This window comes from Rhipicephalus microplus, chromosome X (assembly GCF_043290135.1).
Source record: "Rhipicephalus microplus isolate Deutch F79 chromosome X, USDA_Rmic, whole genome shotgun sequence".
In the NCBI taxonomy this organism is placed as follows: domain Eukaryota; kingdom Metazoa; phylum Arthropoda; class Arachnida; order Ixodida; family Ixodidae; genus Rhipicephalus; species Rhipicephalus microplus.
In genome coordinates this window covers 33,982,908-34,008,385 of record NC_134710.1, presented here as the reverse complement: position 1 = coordinate 34,008,385, position 25,478 = coordinate 33,982,908, and the positions used below count along the sequence as shown (strand labels likewise).

Genomic DNA, 25,478 nt, shown 5'->3' with positions numbered 1-25,478 from the left:
ATGAATCGACGTTCACCTCTTGCTGGAACCAGTGACTTTGTGTTTGGAGAGTCCGTGGCAGCCGGTGAGGTTTATATTGCTTGTGTATCATTTCACACAGACGGAGCGGTTCGGCACCACTCTTAGGTTTAGGAGCGCACTCATAATCATCATAATCCGCAGCAGCATCACCCTGACTAACCTAACTGCAGCAAAGATCTCTCCCATACTACTCCAGATAACCCGGTTCTGTTGCCAGCCATGGTCCCGTAAATCACTCGAGCTTCTTAATCTCATCCGTCGAACTGATTTTTTGCCGTGCCGAGCTGTGCTTGCCTTTTCTTGCAATCCAATCTGCTACCATTATTACAATTGATTATCCTTCTCTCTCAATTCATGTTCGGCCCACTTCCCCATTACGACTTGTCAGTAACTCACGTTTTTCTCTGACCCACTATGCCATTTTCGTGGCTCGACGAAAGGGTTTTTACATAGTTACCGTGCTGTGAATGTGCGTAGAAAACGGATTTATCGCTTTTATTGTAGGTACGAGCATGAAAACATTCGCAGTGTTGGTGCAAGCGGTCGTGTATTGGTCAACGTCTGGGGCGCAATAACATATGCTGGTCTGGGCCCGCTCTTCCGCATCCCCGGAAGACTTACGGCCAAAGTCTACAATGAGGTCTTCGACGATGTTCTCCTACCTTTCGCCATCGATGAACCATTTCCTGACGAATTCTTTTATTTCCAACACGATGGCTGCCCTGTTCACAATGCATCCACAGTGCAAGAAAATTTAAATGCTTCTGGCATTGCACAGCTCTGCTGGCCTTCTAAAAGTCCCGACCTCAATATCATCGAGAATGTTTGGGGACTAATGAAGGCACGATTGGCTCGCGCCAATTTGACAAACAATGACGCAGACACTTTGTGGAAATATGTTGAGATGAAGTAGAATGCTCTCAGACAAGACCCTGATTTGGTGAAATCTGTGTTTGGTTCTATCCCGAAAAGGCTAAAGGACGTGAAGGAGAGCTCGGGCGGCGTATCAAAGTATTCATTAAGTTGTAAGCACTAAATGTGCTGTAACAGTGAGTTTAGAGAGACCCCCGTGTTTTTTTGTCTCCGAAAAGAATATTGGATATTAACTTCTGTAGTGTCTGCAAAAAACATCTCATTTTCAGATGTTCCTTTGTTATGATGATATAAGATAAGTCATGCTCTCTCGTCCGAAAATCGCGATGCTCTGAGTCCCTCAAACTTCTCGACGACCGTGAACCAAAATAAATCGTGTTTCAAGCAATCCTTCTTTCTATTTTTTGTCAAATAAGCAACTCTGCGTAACAAAAAGCACAATTAAAACTGAAGAGAGCCCGCACCTTATGTAGTCATCACGGGCAGTGTTTGCCACGACAGCAGTGACTTAATGCACACGCTAGATGCAGCCTTCATGCCGTCCGATTACTGATAATAGCGAAGAATGCGTTGCAAGAAATACCATCCCCTTCTATTAACGGAAGCCAGTAACGAAAAAAAAGAAATAAAAAAACACCTTCGTCTGGCGGGAGTGACCTCAGCTTCAGGAACAGCAAAGAGAGTGGGGGAAGCTTGCCTACTGCTTCCCTCTCCCGAAAGAAGAATTCTGGGCCGTGGCGCTGTTCTCGTTCTTGGTCAACGCTCGCGCGATTACCTTCATATCGCACCCAACTGTACTTTTTTTTGCATGGGGGTCACCAGGGCATTGTGAAATGTTGTGCAAGGGCCCGAGAATCTGTATGGTGGCCCGGTTTCAGCACCGAGCTGGTTGCTTTGGTTAACAGTTGTCGAGAGTGTGCGAGACTGTGCGTTTAAAAAGTCGAGCCCATGATGCCATGCGATTATCCTAGCTTGCTTTGTTAGAAGGTTGGAGCTGATCTTTCCCATTTGCCGCTAAAAACGTACCTTGCAATCACAGACAATTTTTTGAGATATCCAGAGCTCTCCCTGTTCTTTTCCACGAGCTCTGCGGTGGTTATTGTTGAAATCAAGGGTATGTTTGCTAGGCATGGGATCCCAGAACAGGTCGTAACAGACAACGGTCACCCCGCCGCGGTGGTCAAGTGGCTAAGGTACTCGGCTGCTGACCCGCAGGTCGCGGATTCAAATCCCGGCTGCGGCGGCTGCATTTCCGATGGAGGCGGAAATGTTGTAGGCCCGTGTACTCAGATTTGGGTGCACGTTAAAAAAAACCCAAGTGGTCAAAATTTCCGGAGCCCTCCACTACGGCGTCTCTCATAATCATATCGTGGTTTTGGGACGTTAAACCCCACAAATCAATCAATCAACAGACAACGGTCCTCAATTCGCATTTGCAGAATTCGTGCTCTTGGCAAAATTTGTGGCTTCCGTCACGTCACATACAGTCCCAGGTACCCGCAGTCAAATGGAGAAGCCGAACGTACAGTGCATACGGTAAAATGGGTGTTGGAAAAATCTGCTGATCCTTACCTGGCCTTTCATCCCGGCTGCGGCGGCTGCATTTCCGATGGAGGCGGAAATGTTGTAGGCCCGTGTGCTCAGATTTGGGTGCACGTTAAAGAACCCCAGGTGGTCTAAATTTCCGGAGCCCTCCACTACGGCGTCTCTCATAATCATATAGTGGTTTTGGGACGTTAAACCCCACATATCAATCAATTACCTGGCCTTTCTAGCATACAGGGACTCCCCTGGTCCCTTGGGTACAAGTCCAGCCCAGCTGCTGATGGGCAGGCGGTTACGTTCTATGCTCCCCATACACCCGAAAAAACTTGTACCATCAAAAGTGAGCAGTCTTAGCAGCCTCCGATACAACGACAAGATATTTCGAAGTAAGCAAAGACTCAACTACGACCGTCTTCATGCTGTAATTTCGTTACCACAACTTGTCCCTGGAATTCAAGTACGGGTAATATACAGCGGAATCCCAGCAACGGTTCTCAGTCCAGCCCAGCGGCCTCGGTCGTTTTGGGTGCGGACAGACGACGGGACCGAGGTAGAGAGAAATAGAAAGGCCGTGGTTCGAAACAGTGAGCGAACCTGTGCGCATGACCCGTCTTATGACTTTCCCACGAATCTGAACGCTGTAGGACAATCCGAATAACCCAAGTCCTCGGCAGAACATTCTACGGCTTGCTTGGATAGCAGGAGACCTGGTCATCATGCGAAACGCTATGGTCGAGAAATAAGGCCACTAGAGCGATACAGCTAAACTTGAAACTTGCAGCATACAGTTCTTTTATGTTGCAGTTCATACTGCTTTGTTTTTTTGCTTCCATTGTGTTGCAATACTTCCTCAAAAAAAGGAAGAATATAGTGTTATTATTTTTGTTCAGGCCAAGCACTGTGCTGCTTATGACGTCACTGGTGTAAAATGATAAAAAGTGGCTGTCGAATAAACGCGGGGTTCTTTTGAGGCAGTGACTTCAAAGTGGCGTGTGTCTTTCAATTGCATCGTACCGCTCGGCTTAGAGCGGATACGACAGTGGTGTGGTGGTTCGCGCCGATGGCTGCGGAACGAGAGGTCGCTGATTTGACGGCCCATGGCAGAACGTTTCCATTACCAGTCTTGATCATCAGCACAAAAATTGCATTTCTTTTTGCCGCAATAATGTTTTTTTTCAGACTCTTCTTTACCAAAAATGAGTGCTAAGTGGAACCGTCTTCCCCCCTCCATCGCCTGCATCGAGGGCACTTCATCATACAAAGCTCCACCGACCGATTACGTCTTCGGCCTGTCGTAGCTTAGTTTGTTTGAACATGTATTTTCATTTATATGTGGCATTTCTATGTTGTGTTTTTCGCATTTTTGGGTTTTGTATCCCCCTCCCCCCGGTTTAATGCATTTTTGTGCCCGGAGGGTAAAATAAATGAAATGGAATCTCGGTTATTTTCTTAGCAATCTGATATTATACATTTTAAAACGTCATATCTGGGAGGAAAATACGTCAGGGGAGCCGTGGTGGAGCATTGCGATATTGCCTAATGAGAGACTGAGCGCAGCTGTTCAGGTGTTTTATTTTTGCTGTTAATTGAGTAAATCCGCATGCATCAAAGTGGCGTGGCACAGTGTGAGTGGGAGTATACAGAACTCTCGGTTTTCGTGCCAACGTAATGTGGTGGATGTAGAGTCACAAACGTCAGACACGGCTGGCCGACGCAGACGTTGTGCCGAATTATGAAGGGCCTTTGAAAGACCCCTAAACCATCCAGAGTTAAAAGACGGAACAATTTTTTTGTTTTCTCGCTCTTTCTACAGATGATATCAACTTCTTGCCACTTATTCAGAGAACACGTCTGTGATATTAGCATCAAGCGTTGAGCCTATCGAGATTTCGCTCTTTTCGACTACACGCTGTTTACCTCCGTTTGCGCAATCAAAAACACACAGAACGTGAAAAATTGAGTATCTCGCTCACTATGGCTAATGCAAGAAAGAGTCAAATGTACGTGCGAATCTGTGGGAAAATAAAATAAGAGGCAATTCACAACTGATATGCACCGTATATGAACCAATCCCGAGCTTATTTTCTCATGGCATCGCGTGCATAGGCAGCTGCGTCACGAATTGCGCATGAAGAATGGAAAACAGCAGGTGTGAATAACGCGCTCGTTCTTCGTATTTTTCGGAGGCTGTTTAAGGGCCTTTAGAGATTCCGCAATAGATAGATAGATATGTGAGGATTAACGTCCCAAAACCACCACATGATTATGACAGATGCCGTAGTGGAGGGCTCCGGTAATTTCCACCTCCTGGGGTTCTTTAACACGCTCCTAAATCTGAGCACACGAGCCTACAGCATTTGCCCTCCTTCGAAAATGCAGTCGCCACAGCCGGGATTCGATCTCGTGACCTGCGAGTCAGCAGCCTAGTACCTTAACCGCTAGACAAGCGCGGCGGGGGAATCTGCGAAAGCGCGCTGCAAACAAGCTTGTGTCCCATCGACCAATGACCCACCGTGGTGGTCTAGTGGATAAGGTACTCGGCTGCTGACCCACAGGTCGCGCGATTGAATCCAGGCTGTGGCGGCTGCATTTACAATGGAGGCGGAAATGTTGTAGGCCCGTGTGGTCAGATTTGGGTGCACGTTGAAGAACCCCAGGTGGTCGAAATTTCTAGAGCCCTCTACTACGGCGTCTCTCGTAATCATATGGTGATTTTGGGACGTTAAACCCCACATATCAATCAGTTGATCCCTTCGAATAATGTCCTCCTTATTCTCCGAAGCTTCGGAGGGCTACCCACTTTCTCGAGCCCGTGCGCGAGATGCATGCTTTGTGCTGTCACAAGAAACGCGAGCAGGCACTTCAGGTGGCAACACAGCAGTTAGTTGACTTTCATAGTGAAAAACACTTTGCAGAAGTCTCTTTTTCGCTCTATTTAATCCTAACTTGCTCTGTTGGTTACGCAGACAACGAATAACGTCGCCTAGGCTTTCCGCGCTTTGCTTCGTTTGGTGAACTAAGAAATGAGTAACTCGACCGATTCACTTTTTTCGGGCCTCAAAAAGCTATCTGCGGTCATGCTACCCGAGATACACATGGACAAACTTCAGATTTGATTGATATGTTGGGTTTAACGTCCCAAAACTACCATATGATTATGAGAGACGCCGTAGTGGAGGGCTCCGGAATTTTCTACCACCTGGGATTCTTTACCGTTCACCCAAATCTGAGCAGACGGGCCTATAACATTTCCGCCTTTATCAAAATGCAGCCGCCGCAGCCGGGATTCAATCCCGCGACGTGCGGGTCAAATTTCAGATTTACACTGACTGCTCAGCAAGTGTGGGTGAACATACGGAAGCTGTGACGTGTTCCGCATATGCTGCCACTGTGAAGCTGAACACCTCCTACCGCACAACTCTGACTACAGAGAACTTGTCACACTGCGCAGCGGACTTCACGTGATTCGTTTAGAATAATTTATAAAACGAATAGCTAGTCCAAATGTCCTAAATCAAAAATTTATTAATCTGAGACTGTCAAGATACGCGTCCTTCGTCTCTCGACGCGCGTGGGGCGCAGCAGTGCTGTTCTCCCTCAAGCGAATTTTCGCATATTCATCACTTCTTCCAGTACTTCCATCCCTTAATCCCCTTCCCCAGCGTAGGGTAGCAAACGGGATGTGTGTCTCGTTCAGTCTTGCCACTCGTTCATCCTTTCCTTCCTCGTTCTCACCCCGCCGCGGTAGCCCCGCCGCGGTGGTCTAGTGGCTAAGGTACTCGGCTGCTGACCCGCAGGTCGCGGGTTCGATTCCCGGCTGCGGCGGCTGCATTTCCGATGGAGGCGGAAATGTTGTAGGCCCGTGTACTCAGATTTGGGTGCACGTTAAAGAACCCCAGGTGGTCAAAATTTCCGGAGCCCTCCACTACGGCGTCTCTCATAATCAAATGGTGGTTTTGGGACGTTAAACCCCACAAATCAATCAAATCAATCAATCAGCCGCGGTAGTCTAAGGTACTCGGCTGCTGACCCGCAGGTCGCGGGATCGATTCCCGGCTGCGACTGCTGCATTTTTGATGGAGGCAAGAATGCTGTAGGCCCGTGTGCTCAAATTTGGGTAAAGGTTAAAGAACTCCAGGAGGTCGAAATTACCGGAGCCCTCCACTACAGCGTCTCATATTCATATGGAGGTTTTGGGACGTTAATCCTCACATGTCAATGTCACGTCGTTCCCCGTTCTCCTCCTAATGCAGTCCTGCCCTGTATGCTACGCAATTTTTCACATCAGTCACATGTAGGACGGGAGCTAAAACTAGCAAATAGGTATCATCAGCCATCGGAGAAATGGCACGACGTCACTTTTCAGCTGCTTCTTTCTAGGTCACTGTAACATCTTGGTCAACTAATGTGCTGATTCATATTTTGGTACTATGTACTCGTGAAAGTGGCACGCAGACTGAATTTAAGAATCAATAGATTCAATAATAAGTGTGTTCTCGCAGATGCCGCGCGATCTCGGTACAACTACGGTACTCATCGGTTTTACAACCACAAATTAGCAACAAGGTTTCAAATACGAAGCATTTCTTAGCGAGCTTCGGTGACTTTGAGCGTATATCTATCTATCTATCTATCTATCTATCTATCTATCTATCTATCTATCTATCTATCTATCTATCTATCTATCTATCTATCTATCTATCTATCTATCTATCTATCTATCTATCTATCTATCTATCTATCTATCTATCTATCTATCTATCTATCTATCTATCTATCTATCTATCTATCTATCTATCTATCTATCTATCTATCTATCTATCTATCTATCTATCTATCTATCTATCTATCTATCTATCTATCTATCTATCTATCTATCTATCTATCTATCTATCTATCTATCTATCTATCTATCTATCTATCTATCTACGACATTTAGCTCTCCTGGCCGTTTCGATAATGGTATCGATACCATTATAGGTATGGCAGAACATAACAGTATGAGGAGTATAAATCACTGGTCATAACATGAAAATCATGACATGTATGTCATTATTGTCATGATTTATATTTGAGTCTTACTGATCGTGCGGTAGTTTTGTTCCCAAGACATTTCGCAAAACTGGTATGGTATGATATGACTGCATGGCTAACATAAGTGACAGACCCTAACTTGGAAATCATGGCATACATGGTATGATTTTTAGGTTATGACTTGTCATGATTACACGCCACGCTCATGGTGCGCTCGCGGTCGTTTCGCTAGCTTCACACATACCAAATTCGGTATTACGAGATGTGAATGGATGACGAACGTACATAACTTGTGCAATAACATGATAATCATTAGAATCGCGTCATGTAAGAACATGACTACATGCCGCTGCGATCGCTGCATTTCCGATGGAGGCGGAAATGTTGTAAGCCCGTGAGCTCAGATTTGGGTGTACGTTAAAGAACCCCAGGTGGTCGAAATTTCCGGAGCCCTGCAATACGGTGTTTCTCATAATCATATGGTGGTTTTAGAACGTTAAACTCCACATATCTATCTTGACTACATGGCACGCTCATAATGCGCTCATGGCCGTTTCACTAGCTTCATATTTAGCAAATTTAGTATCACGTGACGTGAATAGACGACGAAGGTAAATGCCACGTCTAAAGCCTCTATACATCATATGCGTGCCATGTGAAACATGATTACATGCTGCGCTCACAACGTGCTTGCGGCCGTTTCACTAGCTCTCCAAATCGCATCTTGTGATTCTAAATTTTGTATCACGTTACGTAAATAGACGGCGTAGGTAAATGAGACATCCAAACATGATAATAATGACATGGAAGTCATGTACGGAACAATTTACGCGCGCCTTATAACGTTGTGCTCATTTTAATGTGACATAACCTTCCTCATTTGTGCTCCGCATATCATCGATTCCCACAGTACGTGAGATCTGCCTTTTTTTTTTTCATTCTATCTATTCCTACTTCTCAAGCTACGTTAAGACTGCAGTCGCATCGGTCTCAAGTGTCGTATCGCTAAACTGCTAGAACGCCTGTTTTTGTGTAAATAGCGACTACGCTTGTTCACATTGAGCCCTTCGGTAAGATACGTTCACTTTTGAAGGATCAAACACCGCTGTGAAGCGTCACATCCTAGCAAGAATTTTTGCAGGGTAGCGAACTTTTCGTGTTCTATCGTGGCTGGGCAGGCTAGGAGACGTTACGTGCGCTCTCATTAATGCGCGTGAAGCTGCCCTCTAATCTGTCCACAGTGGGCCAAGGTGGCCCCTGTGGCTTCTACGAAGGCGTGTTTTGCCTTTGTGAAGTTACTTGGAACATCGCTATATGGGTTGAAAAAAATCTAGCCGCAACCAACAAATGGGCTATAAAGGTATCTAGATACATTATGTCAGAGCCTTGAGGAATCTAATACGTGCGTACCGGCAGACACAATACGCTGCTGCACTTATTTTCCCTGAAGCATTTTCAGCTTATGCATTGTCAATAATCGTACTGCCGGGAAATTCCAATTTACAACACCAACTTCCTGCCTTGCATCGTTCTTCAACCGCTCCACAATGTACGTTTTCCTACACTAGTTGTTCAGTATGGGCATTTGTTGCACTTCTACGAGTGTTTCAGCACTGCAAAGCAACTACACAGATACGCTGGTGCATGACTTTCGGCACGTGCGTGAAGACGTGGTATCTAGGAAGGCTGGAAGCCCTGAAGGGAAAGCGAAAACCCGAAGCTGCTCGCCATTGGTCGTACGTAACGGTAGCATGAGCAGTTTTTTTAGAGGTCGTGGGCCGGCCGACATTTACGGATCAAGTGTTATGTACATTACGCCAAATACAACAATGTCTGAAAAAGCCCATTACGTTGCTTGCGTTTATGCTTATCACTTTTACGGATGATTCATACATAGCGCAAGCACTCTGAACACAGCTTAATTAATCGTGTGTATAGGGTATAAAACAAAGCCTTTTTAAAATTGACCTCCCTGTATGAGCAAACAAAAAAGGAACAGAAAACAAAACGATGATGCGATAATTAAGGCCAGACAGGTCGTGCACCAACTTACTTCAAAATAAAGATTCTTCTGGGAATACAGTACCTATTTATCATTCTACAGAGGTTGTGAATACAGTACATAATCATGAAAGCACGCTCTAAATCCACCGCAAGTTAATAAACCTGTTATTTGTGTCGCGGTTCAACTGTGTCACAAAAAGTGACTAAACAACAACAACATTTCCGGAAACGAATAACCTGTAAACTCTACTCAATTCTTACGTGGTAAAAACACTGATAGTGTCAGAATTTCAGAGCCAATTGACTTATTGAAACATGTTATTTCGCTAGTCTGACTGCTTCTGCGAAGATGGCTGTTACACATGAAACCTCTTTTTTTCTTTTGTAAATCTAATATATATCTGCAACATCTCTAGTCGTCTTCTCTCGGTGTGGAAACAGGCCTTTCCGATCTCGAAGAGAACGTTTCTTAATTTCTTTCTTTCTTTCTTTCTTTCTTTCTTTCTTTCTTTTTTTTTTTGAGCCTCAAGTGAAGTTGGGCGTCTTACATACCAGCCCAAAGTATTGTTCTTGCAACCTCCAGGCCTTACTCCTCCGAGAGGGCCAGTTAGTATATTTTTTTTTATGTTAACGTCGCGCCACTTTCTGATCGAGAAAAGCTGTTCAAGGCGTAAGATTTGTAGCCAATCATTCTTGCACATTACTTCTGTCATCCATGTACAATGCATTCTGCGCGTTGAGAAGCACAGAACTCAAACTTTTCTAAATTATTAGTAGGCTGTCAACTTCCTTTGGCTTGCCATAAACGGTGTTCATCGTGTACTGCTTTGAGCAATAGTATGGTTTAAACAACAGGCCCTTCAGAGGTTAGAATTATCAGTGACTCTTATCCAGATCATTGGCACGAATTATGCGCACTGATAGTTTGTTACGGGCTTCAACTTCTTTTTCTTTCAACACGCCACCACAATGCTGGGCAGAGTGCTGCAGGTATGAACACCCCTTTATCTACTACCAGCGTAAAGAAACATACTTACATAAAGAGCGGACACTCCAGTAGGGCCTTGCGGCCCAGCTACTGCGCTTCTTTCAGCGCCACGAGTGTTTGGTCAGACCCGATAATGTCTCCAGAAATAATATAATAAAAATGTTTTTTTTTTCGACAACGGGATTCGAACCCTTACTTTCATGCTCCAAAAGCGAGTGCATTTACCACTAGGCTACCAACCCATGTTTCCCGAAAGGAATACATGTGCAGTACATCTAAACCGCATGAATGTGCCTCTCCGTGCAAAACAAAGGCAGAAAGACAACACTTTCTAGTCAGACTTTACTGATTCTTGTTTTAAGGCATTAAACGTCCTTAGTGGTACATTGTGTAGAGGGCATGTGGAAAAATTCACAAATAAGTAAAATTTCTTTTTTGCAAAAAATTGATGCCAAACTTGGGTATTCATCATCCTTTTGAGGCGGCTAATAAATATGTTAACAAAGGAGTAGAAGCGAGCAGAGGAACGCCATCTAGCGGTTGGTCAGATCCTTTCTTGCTTGGCCGTGAAAAGGCTCCAGTGTCCAATCTTTATATAGTGTATTTCTCTATCAATCAATCAATCAATCAATCAATCAATCATTTTATTTCCTTTAGATAAGGTGGAGTACAGGACTAAAAGCTCATGAGCTTGACGAGGTCCTGACCCCGTTCACAAGTTGACCAAGCAGCAGGAATGGCAGTCAATCATGCACAACAAATAGTAAATAAACATATAGGTATAATAACATCACAAAAAATACAAAAAGTTTATGAAAACAGTGCTAAGATAAAAAGAAAGTAGTTCAATTTTATGGTCATGAAGTGGCATGAACATGAAAAGCAATAATAAAAAGGAAAGAAATGGGCATAAATTCTGAGAGATGTATCATTGAGGATAATGTATCAGTTGGGCGAAGTGTTTAATCTGACAGTTCTGTTTAGAGGAAGGATCGAAATCTTCGCGGTTTAAAAAGTTTAACACAAAAGGTAGTCTGTAGGACAATGATTGTTTGTCATAAAAAGTTCTTGGAGTGGGTACAGTCCAAACTTCTTTGTGCCTGGTCAGTCAAACACTTGTGTTCACGCTAAGTTTAGCAAAATTTATTGTGGTATTTGTACCATGTTTGACAAACTTTTTACAGCATAACATCAGCCTGTAATTGTACAAAAAGAAAACTGGAAGAATATCATACTTTATAAAAAGAAGTTTTGTAGAGGACAGATAGTGTTCAGCCGCAGTATGTCGTACGGCCCTTTTCTGTAGTAAGTGCAACTTGCGCAAATTCGTCACACCGGTTGTGCACCACACTAAGCTACAGTACTGTAACAAAGATAATACCAGTGCATTGTATATCATAATTTTCACCTTAGTGGGAAGAAGAGATCGCATACGTGCAAGGACACCAATGGCCGATGACATCTTAGAGTATAGAATATCAACATGTACATTCCACGTAAGGTGTCGTGAAAAATATACACCAAGAATACTAACAGAATCAACCATGTCTAACTGCTGAGAGCCCAGAATTAAGCTCATCTCATTTATCAAGGCTTTTCCTTTAGGCGTATATAAGGTGACTTGTGTTTTTGAAGGGTTTAGTTTTAGTAAATTCACTGAAGCCCAGGTATCTATAGCAGACAGTGTTTCATTAGCCATTTCTTATATCTCTGTTTCCATGCTCCCTGTAATGAAAACTGTTGTGTGATCGGCGTAAGAGAGAAATGTTGCGTTGTTTGTGCAGTGTACAATGTCATTAATATAAATAAAAAATAAAAGTGGCCCTCAAATACTTCCTTGTGGCTTCCTTGCCGATACGACCGGCTTCCTTGCAGATATTTCATTGTTGGCATCTACGAATTGTGTCCTGTCTGAAAGTTAGGATTTTAAAAGAGCATGTGCTGTCCCACGCACATCATAATTTTCTAATTTGCTGAGAAGGATGGAATGATTGATTAGGTCAAATGCCTTAGAAAAATCGACGTATATGCCTAATGCCATTTTTTTACGACTAAATGCATCTATGATTATTTCTTTATGAGTCAAGAGGGCTCTTTCAGTAGAGAGATGCTTCCTGAACCCATGTTGAAAATCCTGAAGCAAATTGTGGTGATTGAAAAATGATACCAATCTGATATGCTTTAATTTTTCCATTGCTTTTGAAAACGCTGGGATTATTGAAATAGGTCGATAATTGTTAATGTTCTCTTTAGTACCATGCTTGTAAACAGGAACAACGCGTGAAATCTGCATTTGTTTTGGAAATACACCTGTAGATAACATTTAATTATAAATATAGGTAATAACAGGGCATATGATGTCAAGCACAAGCTTTATGGGGCGAATCTTGATACCATCGGCGTCCAAGGAGCGGCTGTTACTAATAGTACTGAAGCAAAAAAAAATTTCCAGTGGTGTAGTTGGGGCAAGAAATAGAGTGTTGCTAAACGCGTTTACAGGCAGGAACTGAGCATAGCTATTGAGGCCATCAACATTATTTACCTGAGGTTTCAATGAAAACAACTTATTAAACGCATTCGCGGTATCGCATTTCCCGAAAGTTTTTGGCCATTGTGACTCAATACGTCCGAAAGTACTGAAAGTGAAGTAGGCTTTGACAAAGCATTCAGTTTGCGCCAGACCACATCACTTTTTTGATTGACTGGGTCACTAAACATTGCTACGAAATAAGCATTCTTTGCAGACCTAAGCTGATTGTTAGACTATTTCGATATTTTTTAAATTCGCTTAGGAGGGCTGGATCTCTAGACTTCACAAATTGAGCATACAGGGCATGTTTGCGTTTAATCATATGAAGAAGCTCAGGCGTTAGCCAAGGTTTGCGTGCCCTGGATGCCCGTGCCACTTTTTTCTCGGGGAAATGATCATGGTAAAGTGTTTGGAAAATGCTAATAAAAGCATTGTATGCAGCGTCACTATCTTTCGATTTGTAAATGCTATGCCATGCCTCTTGGGCAATAACTTTGCGAAATTCTTCAAGATTTAAAGAGGTAATAGATTGAATAAGAACTAGCTTTGTAGTTTTACTAGCAATGAAGTGCATTCGATTTACCAGTAATATAATACCTAGGTGATAACTAATGTCAGTGTACAGAACATTGGTCTCTAACAAGTCGATGTTAATGTTTGAGATGAATACATCTAACAGGGATGCGCCGTTGATTGTCACGTGTTGCAGAAGATATCGTGTTTGACAAACCGTAAGTTGTGATGAGTGAATGGAAATCAAATCTTTTTGTAACAGGGACGATCAAAGCATGTTTATATTGACGTCACCACCTAAGACCAGGTTGATTTTCTCTTCTAATGAATAGCTGAAAAGCTTTTCAAGGAATGCAAAAATTCTTGTTTTAACACCAGATGGAGGTCTGTACATAACGGAGAACATGTTGTTACGGCTCTGCACTGTTAACACCTCATAATCAGGGGTTACATCAGTAAATTCCACCATGAGCTCAGCCAAGATATTTTCCTTCAGAAAGAGTGCGATACCACCCCCTCGCTTATGACGACAATTTCGGAGGAACGATTGATAGCCAGGAAGCTGAAACATGCCCGATGTGGGCGTTAACCAAGTTTCAATTAACTATATTACTGAAAACGATGTTCCGAAAGTGTCGAGTAGCAAGCTGAAATTGTCTATTTTGTTTGGCAGTGAACGAATATTCTGATGAAAAAACGTAAATTTTGGTTTTTTAGCTGAGACTAAATGTTTTATTCCGGAAGGCACGTAACCCATTATCAAGCCAAGTCAAACTTCGTTAGGTCCCATTAGCAAACTTTGGACAGGTCCCCTGTGCTTCCAATGATACACACACGGCTGTGCTCCGTTTCCCTCGCCTTGATACGACAACCATCAGTCCAAAGAAACTTCCACTTTTTTTTCTTTTTTCAGAGCTAATGCCCGCGCAAGAAGGCGCTTGTTTTCAGGCGTCAAGTGTTCATTGATATAGATTGGAATGGCCAGGGTCTGTGGGAGGTCAAGGTCTGCCGTAGTTAACCTAGCTTTCCTAGCTTGGCTGATAAAGTCAGCTTTCTTTGTTTTCACGCAAAATCGGGCTATTATGTTTTCGTCCTTGTTGGCGGGTAAATGGTGAATGACGTCAATGTCTGTAGAAGTCGCTGGACACACTATCTTGTCCCCAAGCTTTTGCAAGATGGCTTTACAGTCCTCCCTTTGCGTGCAGGGTATATATACCCTTGATTTCAATGTTGTTGAAACGAGAGTATTGCTCCGAATCAGCAATTCTTCTCGCTAGGTCCTCGTTTTCTTTTCTCAAAGTTTTGTGGTCCAAAGCTAACGCTTCCTGACCTTGTTTCATTTTTTCGTACAGTGAGTTAAACATCTCAAGGTTCCGCCTTCACGCAATTTTCCTACGTCAGAGCCAAGCATGCATAACGAAAGACGTGCAGATATGCCATCAGCTTTCGTTTCCCCTCCTCACGCACCTTGCAAGGCTTCGCGCGTCCTACGTGCTGGCACTGCAAAAGGAAAGAAAAAAAAACAGGCTGTGCCGTTAGCTTTGCAACTTTCGCAACGCGCTTATGCCGTCAGTCAGGAGCGCAGCGGCGGTGCAAAACGCGCGGCATGTCAGAGTGCGCGAGTTGCGGACGGTCGAGCACGTCGCCTGATGGAGCGCCGACCGCTGGGCGTCTCCCCTGAGGCCACACAGGGCGGCCACTGGGTCAGGGCTGGGACGCGTTTTCACAGGTGCACGTCGGCGGAAGCGGCGGCCTCCAAATCGGCGTCAAAAGGGGGCCGCAGTGTCGAGACACGTCGTGACAGCGGCCGCAAAATGGATCGCCAGGATCGCTGCGGGAGAAGAAAAATGAAGTGTGAGGGGAAGATGCCACTCGGAAAAATTGATCAGCGTTGCTGCGCCGGCTATGACGCTACTCATGTGCGCCTTCCTAAGACGTTCGTTTACGTGCGGGGAACACCAGTTGCATCACCGAGGCCCATTTCCGGAACGCCAGTTTGCGCGGCTATGCCTCCATTTCCGTGGAAGCGTTTCACTTCGGGTATGACAGCTAGCCCCGTACTGCTGCCTGCGGGAAAACGATATACTTTCTCGGGGATTTCATACAACTCTCTATCTTCGATACGCACACGTGGTGCGCTGAATTGGCGAAACAGTGGCGCCACTGTGTCTTCGCAATTCGTTGTGCAGTCACAGTCAAGTCTACAAGTTGTCATTTGTCGGTATAGAACGATATTATCTCTACAATGTTGGGGAACTCCGCGAAAATGCGTGGCCCAGTGTTGCACATGGCTATGTTTGCCGCTGAGAATTTGCGTTGGCAGCTGAGTGTGGGTGACGGTTCGATAAGTTGCACACCTCCCCCCCCCCCTTTCACTCCTACACCTAACCCCTGAATTTTTTTTCAGTTTTGCATTTGTATATATACTCGCAAGCATTCAAACTCGTATACGAACGTGCGTACATAAAGCATAATACGTGGCTACGCCCTGCCTTGACGCGGCAGTCACTCGCCTGATGTCGACATTCCCGTGCCCACAACACTGCAAGCACCGCGCAGGTTGCCGGTGGGTGAAATGTAAACTTCTGTGAGACTAAAAATTCTTCCTGACCCCTGCCGCCAACTGCTGTCAATTTGTCACTGAGGTCTGTCCCCCACATACGGCGTTTCGCACATGGTCAGCTCTTTGAATTTAGATATCGTGGCGTCTCTTGCGAAAGTTCTCATGTGGCTTTTAGGGTAAGTTGTTGCTTCTTAAAGATCTTTATGCATTAATTATAATGGTATCAGTTCATTGCACCCTTCCACGCAAATAGTGTAATTATAAAAGCGCTGTAACATGCGACTAATAGAACTCCTTTTAGCAGTGTTTTGCGTGCCGCCACGAATGGTCAGACGCTTGGTGTGTTTTCCAAAACGCTGATCGCTTTCTTAGAAATAGCATTCGAGCTAGTGAGTGGATCAACTACTAGGACTAGTACTTAAGGAACTGTTAAGTAGCTTAGACAATGCTAAGCGCATTTACTGTGCATGGCATCACTACATTGTTTCTGCTGTGACTTATTTTGTATCTAAGGCAGCAATGGCTTTCCTGATATAAACAGAGGGAGTTTACAAAAGGCTTTAGGAGTGCTCCTTCACCAGATTTTGCTCTGATAGTTTGACGTGTCCTGCGCAAAAATGGCTTTTTTTTTCGAGTAAATAATAGTTCTCAGAATGTACCTCACATGCTGCCGAACCGTGCTAAGAATATAACAGTTTCTTGTTTTTCCCATGCGTGCGTCAGTTGCGTTATGCTGACAGCATGGTAGTGTTCATGCAATGGATCGGTCACCCACAGGAAGTCAAACCATTGATTGATACGTGGGGTTTGACATCCCAAAACCACCATGTAATTATGAGAGACGCCGTACCAGAGGGCTCCGGAAATTTCGACCACCTGGGGTTCTTTAACGTGCACCCAAATCTGAGCACACAGGACTACAGCATTTTCACCTCCATCGAAAAGAACTCTCACCATGCTTTATTTTGTAGCCCCTTTCTTGGTGCAGTCATGTGCAGCTTGCTAAACACATATGACGTCACAGAGGGTGACAATATGTTTGCAAAATGCGATAAGCGATTCAGTTCATAGTCACCCCGAATAAGCAGAGGCGATAGCGCTTTTCTGAAGTCCTTGCATGCCGTCAGTAAAATCCAAGTTTTTTGCGACGTTGTAGAAACCAACTCTCACCTCTCCGTGCCCGAGACGCACCACCCGAGGTAGTATAGCAAAGTGGGAGACGAAACGTGCTGCCGCTATTCCAATAGCGGCGATTGACTTGCTGGTCGCTTGAAGGTGAGGCAGAAACGTTGGAGAAGTTCTAGTAGACCGAGAAAAACTTGTATTTACAGACTGCACAAAAGTTACACTTGTATAGACATCAAAATTACAAAAGAAGAAACGAAAAACACTTTAGAAATGAACCGACTTCTACCGGGCGACCTATTCGGTCGAGCCGATGGTGCTTACCACCTCAAGACCGGTTCAGAACACTTGGCGTAACTTCGGGGCCTCTTCTTTTCCTCTAGGTGTTCCACCCTTACACAGTTTTTGTCGAGTCGTCGCCTGCTTGTCCACTGATAGGACAGTGCACTTGGTCGATGAAAAGCCCGCCACAAGGGCGCAGCCTTCGTGCATGTGCGAAGGCTCATACCCTCGCCTCAAATAACATAACAAACAAAATGTAAATAAAACAGAACTAGAAAAAGTCATAGAGGTTTGGGCAAGCTCCGTGGCGCACAATTATCTAGCGTTAGAGCTGCACGTACTGAGCTTTGGTGGCCGTAGAACGGATTACCCGTAACACGTCAACTTCTTGACGACGGAGCAACAATCCGTCTGTCTCCTGTGCGCTGTTACCGCTCGCTGACTGCCCGTGGTTCCACTTACGAGTGTGGCAGCTTGGGCTAGTTGGTATGACATGACGATAGTTATAGCGCCAGAACAGAACGACGACACAGAGGCCTTCGGGACCTTCTTTTCGAATAGGAATTAATGAAACAATTAGTAGTACTACAATGGTAACGCAACCATTTCGGAAACAGGCCTTCAATTTCACCGCATAATATTTAAAACAAATATTCACAAGCTATTACCAAGGATCATTATGATTACACTTAATTGACAAAAAATAAATGCCCTAATTGTGTAAATCGAAGCACGCTCGCATACAGCCACAAGTAGAGTCTCAGCAAAAAATTTTAACTCCAGGTTACAGTTTGCAGCAGTGAGTACACCAATCAAGGTGGCACTTAGTCCACAGCTGTTACGCAATTATTGCTTTAAAATATTGAACAACAACGCCACCATAAATGTCGTGATGCCATAATGAAGATAGTGGTATAACTGCCTCGCTGGGGTGGTCTAATGCTAACTCTCTAGTCGCGTTATGGAATTCTGGTGGTGGCGGCTGCATTTTCAATAGAGGCGAAATTGTTTAAGGCCTGTTTATTTAAATTTAGGTCCATGCTAGAGAACCCCAGGGATTCAAAATTCCCTAAGTCCTCCACTACACCATCTCTCAAAATCATATCGTGGTTTTGGGATGTTAAACCGCAGATATAATTATTGCAGTGAGCTGACCATCCTGTCACTTTGAAAACACTGACGTCTTCAGAAAAACAGCTTCATCGTATGATCAGTGTAGCGTTCATTTTACTGTAAAATAGTAGGCTGCATGCATCTTGGTGATTCCCCGAATAAAGCAAGAAAAGTTGCCGCTTCTAAAGTTTCGTGAATTATTTTGAGGCTTTTTCATGGGGGCTTATTATTCGAACACCATCAAAATGTTTGGTAATTCTAATATACACTGTTTGGTTCTAGCACCGAATCAAATAGAACGCTATTCGATTTGATATTGAAAAATTTTGAATACTCGCACACCTCCATTTAGAATCACCTGAATGTGAATATAATGTTTAAGAGACATGATGACGATTGTTCTTTTTATTTAGACAAAATCACACTCAAATATGAGCCCCGCCGTGGTGGTATAGTGACGAAAGTACTTGGCTGCTGACCCACAGGTCGCGGGATCGAATCCCGGCTGTGGCTGCTGCATTTAAAATGGAGCCAAAATGCCGTAGACCCGTGTGCTCAGATTTGGGTGCGCGTTAAGGAACCCCAGGTAATCAAAGTTTCCGGAGCCCTTCAGTACGACGTCTCTCATAATCGTATGGTGATTTTGGGACCTTAAATCAACGTGCTGACACTCAAACGTACTTACAGTGCAACACCAGAAAAAATACAGGACAGGGAAGGAGCAAAAAGAGAAAGAAAAAGACGGCGCTGTCTTTTTGCTCCTTCCCTGTCCTGTATTTTTTCTGGTGTTGCGCTGTAAGTAAATTCACGATGGATCCTAACCAACTGGCCCAACTTACCGTCTTACCCCGACACTCAAATATGAGGCAATCACTGGTATAAACTTATGCAATAAAACAAGAACAATGAAGCTGAAAGTGCCGTCATTAGACACTGCAGTCTGGCTTTTTAAGGAAATGATTATTGGTTCATTGATTAACACTGTATCATAACATCCGTCTTTACGCAGGAATGAAGAATTTCAGTCTTTGAGGTAAAGCGACAGCGTACGAGAAACAGTTTTGATTATGGCTGTTTTGTTTACTTCCGACAGCGGTTCGGCGAAAACACTATCATGGTCCCGAGAATCCACAGTTGCGTTGTAAAAATGAAAAAAAAATGCCAGTGACTCGATGTACGGAGTGACAGCAGAGTACACGCAGAAGCGATTGGGTGCAATACGTCCATTGGTAGAATTCATTCGCGAAAAGCAAAAGAAACAATACAAATGGCAGCAGTCCAGTTCACCAAGGCAGTCTACTTGTAAGTGTTTCTTGATGATATTGCCCACACAATTTCTATTTATGCTTGCCGCACAGGAAAAAAATGCTCCTGGACATTGTCCCTCGCAGAAACAGATTTAAGAGCATGTGCTTGCCACGGACTACACCTAAAAGAAAGCAGGCGTGATAGAAGAACAAACACATGACACTTGTTTTTTGCGTTATCCCGCAGCTTTTGTGCTATGTAAAGGAACACTATTACACGCGTGCGCGTTTTGTGTATGTTTTCAAAAATGGCGGTATCTGTTTATAATCATTACCCATATGGCAGTATAGGGTGAAACCTTCTTATAAAGAACAGGCTTCAGTGGAAATATTTTTGACAGCCGCCAGGTATAGAAACATCCCTAATTCCAGCAGTATTTCTGGATGTCCCAAATATGTTACGCGGAACCAATATAGCCAGAAAATGTCGCTATATAGGAGCGCACTTGGTCATATGAAATTCTGTTTGCGTGATTACTTGAGTTTTTGCAAATTATGTGTGGTGTGGAGGCATTTCAGTATTGAAAAACTTGGACTCTTTGCATAAGTGTGTGCTATGTGTACCTATGTATAGCCTTGTGTTTGTTGGCTAATATGCGATGCTGACTTCTGTGCAAGAGAAGAAGAGTAGCCGGCGCCACACATTGGCACCTACCTCTCCTTACATAGATTTATTAAAAAAAACGGCCCACAAAAAATAGAAAGAGCAACAGTTCACTCATTTTCAGTTCATTCAGTGGTCGCCATGAATATATCTCCGTAGATACGAGAACATACACCTTCTACCATTGTGACGTGGCAATAATAATTATCAATATCGCATGTTACCGTAACTGATCAATATTTCGTAAGTTGGGCCTAGTTTGAGCAATCGCACTTGACACTGTTCTTCTAGCAAGAATAGAAGTCTCCTAACATGCTCAAAAACTTTTTTTTGTGTAGCAACACTGCGCTTGAGAGAATCGCCTCGTCAATCGCCAAACATCCATCATCACCGAATGCGATGATTAAGTGCATAAACCTCTCTCGGCCGACTTCGGGATATAAGGCACTCGTTGTGTTTTTTTCCTGAACGATAATACCAATCTGTTAAGACTGTAGAACGTGCATAATTTTCTCTTTCTTGCTTTTTCGCACAGGTAAACACCAGAAATGCAAAACAGGTGTTGGGTGCACAACCATCTACCTTCCGTAAGTTCGATGACTAGCTTTATGAACGCTTCGGCGTCAATAAAGAAAACAATAAAGGGGAAAGCACCTGCAATGGTGCAACGTTGGACGCCGGTGGTAGTGTCAGAAGTTGACGCATCAAGGGCACTCTTGAAAACGGGCGGCTCGGAACGTTGTGAACGTCGAACGTTGTTGTCGGGCTACGCCTATATAGCGAGTATACCGGTACCTACTTTTACCCTAGCGCTATTTTCAAGTATGACACAAAATTTTCTCTTTCTACGGCGGAGGCAAGAACAACAGACCAATTTTTGAAGCATGGTATAGAGACAAAGCGCGCCTTCTCGCCAGGCTTCGTGAACAATGGCTTCATTAGATGCTGGTCTGTGGCTGCATGAAACGTCACCTGCACACAATTCATCCTGATGAGCGCTGCACGGCTGGTTGCTTCCTGTGAGCTGCCATGCACAGCTGCTTCCTTCTCTCATATAAGGTGCCAACCCGCCGCAGCGCCGTGCTATCGAGCACGTCCCACAGCACGGCGAGGGTCTCTTGCTAAATTACATTGGTGCATTTCTGCTTGCAAAAGGGTCACCGAAATTTTTCGCTGCTGAGGGGATTCTGAAAATTATTTCCGTAAAGACATTACAACGTAGAACGACAAAAGAACAATCAGAGGCGTCACCTCACACGATGAATGGTTCCTTCCGTCGTAAAAGCCGCAATACTAAATACTCGCTCTCTGGTGGTGCATGTTAGACTGCATGTTACACTGCAAATGTGTCGACGAAAAATTCTGCCTGAAAACGATGGAGCAGACGCTGAAGCTGCAAGAGACTTAAACAGTGCTCCAGACGTGCCCATTGCGTTTTGACGGCCAGACACAAACGTCCTGTGTCGGCACGTAATGCACAACTTCACCCTTGAGCATTGGGCCAAACCCGAGTGACACCACCAGCGATTAACCAGTAGGGCCCGGAATTGAGGTGTTGAATGTCTTTGAAAGTTAAGCGACATAACTCAGAGATGATTCACCAGATTCGTGTTGGTATGGCGTTCCTATGGAAGATCAACTACTTTTTGCGCGATATTTTATATTTTATCGGAGAAAAAACGAAACAGACTAGGACAGGTGCAAACTTCCAATGAAATTTATAAGCTATGTAGTTATTTAGCTACCTATATATATATATATATATATATATATATATATATATATATATATATATATATATATATATATATAACAAAGTTACAGAACTAAAAAGTACAATCACAGAGGTGCGCAATCTGCTAGGGTGCTAGGGCGCTACTAATTAGTCTCCCAGATGTAGTGACCCTTACAAGAAGGCGATTTTCTTATTTGTCAACAATACTGAAATCATGCTCACGCAATTGCTATCAATAAGTTCTATGTGGAATGGCTCCACAAACTCGCACGAGCGCTGATTCGCGTCATGGAAAGCAACAGTGGCAGCAGTGCTCCGCTAGTACAACGGTTTTGTACAGTGCGCACCTGAGCCATTGGTCTGAGTGAATTCTGTCACACACACAAACACACAGATATATATATATGTATATATATATTTATATATATATATATTCCAGTAGATCCTCCGTGAGTGGTCGCAACGTGGTTTATTTCAACGTTTCGGCCTATAGTCTGGCCTTCATCAGGATATATATATATATATATATATATATATATATATATATATATATATATATATATATATATAAGGTAGAGAAGTGTATACCTAAGGGCCCGTTTTTTCGTGTTTTAACACAATAGTAATGAGATCTAACAGACAGTGATGCCAAGGAATGTACAGGGGAAGTTACTGGAACCAATGGAATGTAAATAAGAAGAAAGAAAAGTGGATGAAGAAATAACCAGCCGTGAGCAGGAATCGAACCTACGACCTTCGAATAACGCGTTCGATGCTCTAACCACTAAGCTACCACAGCGGCCTTGCCTCCATCCACTTTTTTGGGTATATATGTGAATTTAGAAGTAGGAGTGACAGTCAGCGCCATCTATAAGCCAAGCGACGAGTGTGAAAACACTCTTTTATGCGCATGTTTGGCGTCACGTAGCACGTGAACTGATTATTAGCGGGCAGCTGAATAATATTCCCTCGTATACAACCTAATGACACGAAGTCTGCCAGAACAAGACCCTCGTTTAATGAAAATAAGGGAAAGAAGTGTATACTTAAGGGCTCGTTTTTCCGTGTTTTAACACAATATTAATGAGATCTCGGTCCCTACGTGGGAGACGCCCACTACGCGCTAAGCGCGTCCTGCAGGACTGAAATAAAGTTTTTTCCTTCTATTTCATAACAGACAGTAATGCCAAGGAATGTACAGGGGAAGTTATTAGAACCAATGGAATGTAAATAAGAAGAAAGAAAAGTGGATGAAAAAATAACCAGCCGTGAGTAGGAATCGAACCTACGACCTTCGAATAACGCGTTCGATGCTCTAATCACTGAGCTACCACAGCGGCCTTCCCTCCATCCACTTTTTTGGGTTTATATGTGAATTTAGAAGTAGGAGTGACATATATATATATATATTTATATATCTTTGCGCCTGTGCGTGTCTCTGTTTCGTTTCGTATATTTTGTGCAAGAAATTGTTGCGCAAGTAGCAGTTGATCATGAAGTATTGACTACTAGAGTAGCTCGAACACATCAGGACTTCCCAAACTTCTGACTAACATCCCAAATCTGCATCACACACTCTGTGCAGATGACCTCATCCTGTGGGGCACAAGAGGTAGTGATGGCCAAATAGAAGAAACTCTACAAACAGCAATCGACATCGTGGGCAGCTATCTCTCTACGGTAGGCCTGTCCTGCTCGGTGACCAAATTCGAATACATTGTTATCAGATCGCAGGGACGCAAATACAAACAGCTCTCTTTCAATCTCCAAGAGCAGGGGATGCAAATTCCCCAAAGAGATCACAACCACATCTTAAGATTGCACCTACAGGCCAATGATGGCAACTCTACCACTCTTCAGCGAATCGACGAATTTGCCAACCAAATTAGTCGCCCTCTCAAGCGCGTTGCCAACAAGCATGCAGGCATGCGCGAATCCAACCTTCTTCGTCTGGTCCAGGCATTTGTCTGCACACGCATCACATACGTGACTCCCTACCTCCGCCTTACGCGCACTCATCTCGATCGCCTCAATACTTCGCTTCGCAAGGCATACAAGACCACCTTAGAACTCCCAATTTTCACTTCTACCTCCAAACGTATGGCCTTTGGGGTGTTGAACACGGTCAATGAGCTTATAGAAGCATACCCTTACGGCCCAGTATCAGCGGCTCTCACTCACGCATGCGAGACGTGCTGTACTGCACCAAATTGGACTCATCCCCACGCGGGCGGCCACCACTTACCAAGATGTACCGACAGATCAACGACTCAGTCTTCGTATTTCTCCGATCCCCAAGCACATGCACCCTGAACATCATGCGGATCGTAGGGCTGACCTAGCGCGCCAACTACAGAAACGTCTCTCAAATCGTTCCGATGTCACGTACACAGACGCTTCTCGACACCCACAGCGATCACCAATGGTGGCTGTCACCCTGGCCCCACATCGTGGGTGGAGCACGGCATGTAGTGTAATTCACTCTACCGATATAACAGTTGCCGAAGAGGTTCCCATCGCTTTGGCAATGACCGACCCAATAACCAAGGTGATCGTAAGTGATTCTCTACTCGCCATCCGAAATTTTGACGCGGGTCGTATCTCTGCACAGGCATACTCAATCATAAAGCATCACACCACGCCTGTCTTACCTCGTTTTTTTATCTGGGCCCCAGCTCATGAATTCCTCAGTAGAAATGCGCAGGCACACACTCTCGCCCGAGATCTCAACGGCCGGGCGGAGTTCCTTACACCTTACTCTTCTCATTCTTCGCCCTCCCAGGCCTGCGAAGAATTAACTCCTTTGGTCACTTACACAGACGTTCTACAGCACTACCGAGTAGGCAGTCTCTGCTATCCTTCAGCTCATCAAAACCTCCCTCGACGTGATGCCGTCCAGTGGCGCAAGCTTCAGACAGGTGTCTTTCCCAACCTCTGGCTTTATAGCAAGGTATACCCACACCTCGTGACACCACACTGTAAATACTGTTCACCATCGGCCAACCTCATACACATGACATTAACGTGCCCACAGTACGCTGACGCTTTTCACACAGAAGATACATGGGAGTCTCTTCTGCATATCACTGACTCGGCACAGCAACGCCTGGTAATCTCATGCGCATTGGAGACCACGGTGTCCCAAGGGATCCCCGCTGACCTCCTCTAAGCAGCGTAACCGATCTCTCGGCCGGTCCCATCTTTTGGGAGTAATAAAGTTTTGATCGTCATCATCATCGAA

The 25,478-nt window shown here is 44.3% G+C and overlaps 1 pseudogene; it reads left to right on the top strand.

Annotated features, from left to right (window-relative positions):
* Window positions 1-25,478, top strand: LOC119175489 (uncharacterized; annotated as a pseudogene).